The sequence below is a fragment of the Triticum aestivum genome, chromosome 6A (assembly GCF_018294505.1).
Source record: "Triticum aestivum cultivar Chinese Spring chromosome 6A, IWGSC CS RefSeq v2.1, whole genome shotgun sequence".
Taxonomy (NCBI): Eukaryota; Viridiplantae; Streptophyta; class Magnoliopsida; order Poales; family Poaceae; genus Triticum; species Triticum aestivum.
Genome location: NC_057809.1, coordinates 285,908,843 through 285,916,362, shown reverse-complemented (window position 1 = coordinate 285,916,362; position 7,520 = coordinate 285,908,843).

Here is a 7,520-nt window from a genome sequence, read left to right as displayed (position 1 = left end):
AACCCAAAGTCTAAACAATGCCCTAAGGGCTGTATATATGGAGGAAGAGGGGGGAATTTCGTGGCCCTTGGTGGAGGGGTCCGAAATCAACCCTATCTCTTGTTTCCCCACACATACGGACTCTAAAAATAGCCTATACTTATGTATTTCGAAATTACATGGGCCTGGCCCAATAATAAGGTGACGCAGCACCTAAAATAGCCTCGGGACGAAATTTATGAAGTGGCATCTTGTATATTTCGTCCAAGGCTTCATGCACCCATTATTGTGGCTTCAAAGTCCTGAAATCATCACTTGTAACTCCGTTCTTGTTCTTGCTCCAATGTTCATCCTTCTCCAAGCTAGGCCCTTCATTTGTAAGCAAAACAAATGTATCCAATTTAGGCAGCATCATATTCTCATGAACATTAGAATCATTACCAAGAAACAAAAGTACCTGTTAGTTTAGTTGGCGTCACGAGCTCTAGTAATTGGTCCAGTATGTATAGCAGCAGGGGCTGTGGGTGTAACAATTGTATTGATGTCCTCATCATCCTCCCCTTCTTGAAATGAAGTCGTCCTCGACGGAAGTTCATCTTCCTCACCCAAATAAGGCTTCAAATCTGCAATGTTAAAAGTGGGACTAACCCCAAAATCTGCAGGCAGCTCAAGTTTATATGCATTATCATTTATTTTCTCTAACACCTTAAAGGGACCATCAGCACGTGGCATTAACTTTGATTTGCGCAAATCAGGAAATCTATCCTTACGCAAATGTAACCAAACAAGATCTCCAGGTGCAAACACAACATGTTTTCTACCCTTATCTCCAGCAAGTTTATATTTAGCATTCATGCGCTGAATGTTTTCCTTAGTTAACTCATGCATTTTTAAAATCAATTCAGCACGTTGTTTAGCATCAAAATTAACCTTCTCCGAAGATGGAAGAGGCAACAAATCAATAGGTGCATGAGGTAGGAAACCATACACAACTTCAAAAGGGCACATCTTAGTAGTAGAATGCAATGAACGATTATAAGCAAATTCAATATGAGGCAAGCATTCCTCCCACATTTTCTTATTATTCTTCAAAACAGCCCTAAGCATAGTAGACAACGTTCTATTGACTACTTCAGTTTGTCCATCAGTTTGGGGGTGACAAGTAGTACTAAAAAGCAGTTTAGTCCCCAACTTAGCCCATAAACATCTCCAAAAGTGGCTAAGAAATTTAGTATCACGATCTGAAACAATAGTATTTGGCACACCATGCAAGCGAATAATTTCACGAAAGAACAAATCAGCAACATTAACAGCATCATCGCTTTTATGACATGGTATAAAGTGTGCCATTTTCGAGAATCTATCCACGACAACAAATATGCTATCCCTCCCCTTCTTTGTTCGAGGTAAACCTAAAACAAAGTCCATAGATATATCCTCCCAAGGAACACTAGGTACAGGCAAAGGCATATATAAACCATGAGGATTGAGTCGTGACTTAGCTTTTTGACATGTAGTGCAGCGAGCAATAAAACGCTCAACATCCCGTCTCATCTTTGGCCAAAAGAAATGTGTAGCAAGTACGTCCTCCGTCTTCTTCACGCCAAAGTGTCCCATTAATCCTCCTCCATGCGCCTCCTGCAACAACAAAAGACGAACGGAGCTAGCTGGAATGCATAGCTTGTTAGCACGAAACACAAATCCATCGTTAACAACAAACTTGTTCCACATTCTTCCTTCTTTACAATTCTGCATTACATCTTTAAAATCAGCATCATGCACATATTGATCTTTGATGGTCTCCAAACAAAATATTTTGAAGTCAAGTTGTGAAAGCATAGTATAGCGACGAGACAATGCATCAGCAATAACATTTTCTTTTCCCTTCTTGTGTTTAATGACATAAGGGAAAGTCTCAATGAATTCAACCCATTTAGCATGTCTACGATTCAGTTTAGCTTGACTTTTAATATGTTTCAAAGATTCATGATCAGAATGTATAACAAATTCTTTGGGCCATAAATAATGTTGCCATGTTTCTAAAGTCCGAACAAGAGCATATAATTCTTTATCATAAGTAGAATAATTCAGACTAGGCCCACTCAATTTTTCAGAAAAGTATGCCACAGGTTTGCCATCTTGTAATAACACACCTCCTAATCCAATTCCACTAGCATCACATTCAAGCTCAAAAGTCTTATTAAAATCAGGAAGTTGGAGTAAAGGAGCATGTGTCAACTTATCTTTCAATACCGTGAAGGCTTCTTCCTGTGCGGTACCCCAAAGAAAAGGCACATCTTTCTTTGTAAGCTCATTGAGAGGTGCAGCAATGGTGCTGAAATCTCTCACAAAACGCCTATAGAATCCAGCGAGGCCAAGAAAACTCCTCACTTGTGTGACCGTTTTGGGCTGCGGCCAACTCTCAATAGCTTCAATCTTGGCTTTATCAACTTCAATTCCCTGTGGAGTAACAACATAGCCAAGAAAAGATACTCGGTCGGTGCAAAAGGTGCACTTCCCAAGGTTACCAAACAAACGTGCATCACGTAGAGCAATAAAAACGGCACGTAAATGTTCCAAATGTTCTTCCAAAGATCTGCTATAAATCAATATGTCATCAAAGTAAACTACCACAAATCGTCCAATGAAAGCACGTAAAACTTCGTTCATTAATCTCATGAAAGTACTAGGTGCATTAGTTAACCCAAAAGGCATGACTAACCACTCATATAATCCAAACTTAGTTTTAAATGCTGTTTTCCATTCATCTCCCAATTTCATACGAATTTGATGGTAGCCACTACGCAAATCAACTTTGGAGAATATTGTAGAGCCACTCAATTCATCAAGCATATCATCTAGCCTAGGAATAGGATGACGATAACGAATAGTAATATTATTAATGCCTCTACAATCAACACACATACGTGATGTACCATCCTTTTTCGGCACTAGAATAATAGGAACAGCACAAGGACTAAGGGATTCGCGTATATAACCTTTGTCGAGAAGCTCTTGTACTTGACGCATAATCTCCTTCGTCTCCTCTGGATTGGTACGGTATGGTGCACGGTTTGGCAGTGAAGCACCGGGAATTAAGTCAATCTGATGCTCAATCCCTCGAATAGGCGGTAATCCCGGTGGCACGTCTTGTGGAAAAACGTCAGCGAACTCCTGCAAAATGTTAGTGACAGCAGGAGGCAAAGAGGAAGGCACGTCCTCGAATGAAAATAATGCCTCTTTGCACACAAAAGCATAGCAAACAGATTTGCTGAAATCTAGCTCATCAATATCAGATTTGGTGGCAAATAAACATGCACTTTTCAATTTAATTTCAGAAGCAACACTAGATGGTTTATTATTAGGCTTCATTTGTTGCTCAAATTCTTTTGCCACAATCTGATTTTCACTCTTATTCTTCTCCTGTTGTGCTTTATTAGCTCTATTAATATCATCTTTCAAAATGGAATCAGGAGTCATAGGAAGCAAAGTAATATTTTTATCCTTATGAACAAGAGTATAGTGATTGTTTCTACCATGGTGTACAGAATTTTTATCAAATTGCCATGGTCTACCAAGTAATAAGGAACATGCTTGCATAGGTACCACATCACAATCAACATAATCAGCATATGTAGAGATACTAAAATGCACACGAACAGTACGTGTTACCTTAACCTTGCCGCTGTTGTTGAACCATTGGATGTAGTAAGGATGTGGATGTGGTCTTGTGGTGAGAGAAAGCTTCTCCACCATCTCCATGCTAGCCAAGTTGTTGCAGCTCCCTCCGTCTATTATGACGCGCACAGAACGTTCCTTCACAACTCCCTTGGTATGGAACAAATTGTGCCTCTGATTTTGCTCAGCTTGTGTGACCTGCACACTCAAAACACGTTGAGCAACTAAACATTCATACCTGTCAGCGTCCTCAGGAGCCATGTATTGCGTCTCATGATCAGAATCATCTCCACCATGTTCTTCACGTGTAATAAGAGCCAATGTCTCCTCATCATAGTCACTAGCGGACTCATATCCACCATCCGCGGTAGCAATCATCACACGCGGAGATTTGCATTCCCTCGCATAATGACCTCCTCCCTTACAACGACGACAAATAATATCACTTGTGTGCCCTGTTGATGCCATGGAAGAAGAAGAACGCTGTGCAGGCCCCGCAGGTGCGCTCTTGGCAGATAATGGTGGTTGTGCCTGTTTTCTTGTATCACGGCTGGAGGTGGCACCGGATGGAGGTGCTGGCGCAGTTGAAGTAGAAGATGCACGTGGTGTCCATGATGAAGGTCGGCCTGCAGAAAAGTTAGTTCGCGCCAATGCTTGTCGATCCTGCACTTCACGTTCAGCTTTACAAGCAAGATGGAATAAACGAGTGATATTAGTATACTCCTTATAGTCTAGAATGGTCTGAATCTCTCTATTTAATCCACCCAGAAAACGTGCAAGCATAGCTTCATTCTCCTCAACAATACCACATCGAATCATGCCAGTTTGTAATTCCTGATAATATTCTTCTACAGAATTTTTCCTTGTCTTAAACGCTGCAATTTTTGAAGCAATTCACGTTGATAATATGGTGGAACCCAACGCGTACGCATAGCAGTTTTCAAAGCAGCCCAAGTAGTTGGAATAGGATATAATCTACAATGTTCAGACCACCATACACATGCAAAACTAGTGAAAGCACAAACAGCAGCAGCAACTCGTCTCTCCTCAGGATATTGTAAACATGTAAATCGTTGTTCAGTTTCTAACTCCCAAGTAAGATATATATCAGGAACATATCTACCCTCAAATGGTGGAATATTCAATTTCAGTTTAGGAATATGGACATCATCTCGTACCTGAGGTGGTGGTGCAGGCCTACCATTACGAATATATACCTGAGGTCGACCTGCTGGTGGTGGTGCTGGTGGCTGCTCGTAGATCTGATTTTGATCAACCTCATCCTCATAATCGCCCGCATACTCATCATCCTCCTGGGTACCAGCAGGAGCAGTAGCAGGAGCCAAAGAAACACCAACAGCAGTAACAGCGGCACCAGAATTTTGTCCTGGCACAATAGGAACACGCTGTGCTCGTCCATACTGATTCGGAAGGGGGCGTAGTTGTTGTTGTTGCAGAGGTGCGACAGGTGCAGCCGGTGGTGGAAGACGCGCAAGCAGTTCATTAAATCTGTTATCGAGCTTTGTTTCGAACGTCTTCTCAAGGCCAGTGATCTTCTCCATGGCCTCTTCAAAATTGTTCAGCACATCTTGTACCTGTTCAGTCATCATTTGCTGAAACTTATCATGAAGCTCCTTGTTCGATAAGTTCTCCCAGTCAATCTCGTCGGCTTGTGATCCTGGCATGGTTAGCAGCAATAGAAACACACAAGAATATGATCCTACAGACTACTAAGAAGTGGTGGTGGTGTATCACAAATCCGTCAAGCAAATCTCAAATTCTTACCAGTTCTTACCCAGCAGCAGGCGGTGATCGGCAACCGTTGTAGTCAAAAACTCTCAAAGCTTGGATAGAGCGATTACCAGGGAGAGTCAAACACACGACGTAGATGTATGTGGAGCTGGGAAGGCTTATAGTATGGTAGCAAAAAGGGTCAGCAATAATCAATTCAGAGATGCAAAGTTGAATAAACGCTCAACGACGGTACTGTGCTGGTCCTAGGCTAGACTGTGCTAGAGACGCGAGCCTAGAACACCAACAAAATCACGGCACGGCACGTAAACAAGGGAAAAGCAAACTCTGAATTTTTTTTTCGCTCTTTTTTTTTGCGCTCTTTTTTTTTGCGCTCTTTTTTTTTTGCGAAAAATCACTATAATGGCGAGTGTCTCAAAACTCTTCTTAGCTCAAACTGACAGGATGGGCACGAAATTTTTTCGACCAAATTTTTTTTTTTACTGTCCGGACCCAAAAGATGGAAACGGGTCAAAAAAAACTTCCTATAATGGCACGTGTCTCAAAACACTCAGAAACACCTAAAAATAGGATAGCCAGAAATTTTTTCGAAAAATGCGTTTTCGAAATATTTTGGGCCTAAACGGAGCGTGGCTACCCGACTCAGATTTTTTTTTTCCGAAACCTACTTCGGCAAGGAAACACGAATCGGAATCTAGATGGATCTCGAAAACAAACCTAATATGCAAGGAACTCGGATTGGTGGTGGATATATGGTGGTGGTATATGGCAGCGGTGGTGGTAGCGGTGGTAGTATATGGATATGGATATGAATCGGTGGTGGTATATGAATCGGTGCTGGTATATGGATACGGATTCGGAGCGGTGGCGGATAAGCGGTGGTGGTAGATGGCAGGGGCGATGATGATGGTGCGGCGGCGGCGTGACAACTTATGACCAGAACTCGAAACTCTAAAAGACTAGACTCTAAGACCAGCAACTAGACACGACGATGCAACCGCAAATTCAACAAAGCAAAACCCTAAAAAGATTATGCAAAGGCTCAGATTGGTTCGGATATGATGAACTAACCCTAAATTTTTTTTGTGGCTTTTTCGTGGACTGTAGGTATGAAGAACAGACTCGATCTAAACTACGAAATACTGTAAAATCTCACCGAGCAACCTGGAAATCTGATACCACTTGATAGAGGCAAAGGTGTCCCGTCTTTCGATGAGATGGTGGATTTCGCTTTGGTGGAAGTCGACTTTGACGATCCGACTACGAACGTGCGAGGACGTCGCGCCTTAGCAATCGCTAAACCAACTCCGAGAGGTTATTGACCACGCCGGAGCACGATCAACCTGACCACGAGGGTCTGTTTCCTGCGAGCAAACGAAGAACAAGCAAGAAACTAAGATTGCAATCTGGATATTGCGAATATAAGATGAAAGCTTTATTGATCAAGGTGGGGTTCTGTGACGCCTTTGTCTGGTCGTTGAACACAAACGAAGTACGCGAAGTTGCAGCTATGGCGAACTTTTAATCTAAACAAAACCCAAAGTCTAAACGATGCCCTAAGGGCTGTATATATGGAGGAAGAGGGGGGAATTTCGTGGCCCTTGGTGGAGGGGTCCGAAATCAACCCTATCTCTTGTTTCCCCACACATACGGACTCTAAAAATAGCCTATACTTATGTATTTCGAAATTACATGGGCCTGGCCCAGTAATAAGGTGACGCAGCACCTAAAATAGCCTCGGGACGAAATTTATGAAGTGGCATCTTGTATATTTCGTCCAAGGCTTCATGCACCCATTATGGTGGCTTCAAAGTCCTGAAATCATCACTTGTAACTCCGTTCTTGTTCCCCTTGCGCATGCCATCATCTCCATGCTTGTTCTTGCTCCAATGTTCATCCTTCTCCAAGCTAGGCCCTTCATTTGTAAGCAAAACAAATGTATCCAATTTAGGCAGCATCATATTCTCATGAACATTAGAATCATTACCAAGAAACGAAAGTACCTGGTAATTTAGTTGGCGTGCACGAGCTCTAGTAATTGGTCCAGTATGTATAGCAGCAGGGGCTGTGGGTGTAACAATTGTATTGATGTCCTCATCAGTGTCTGCTTA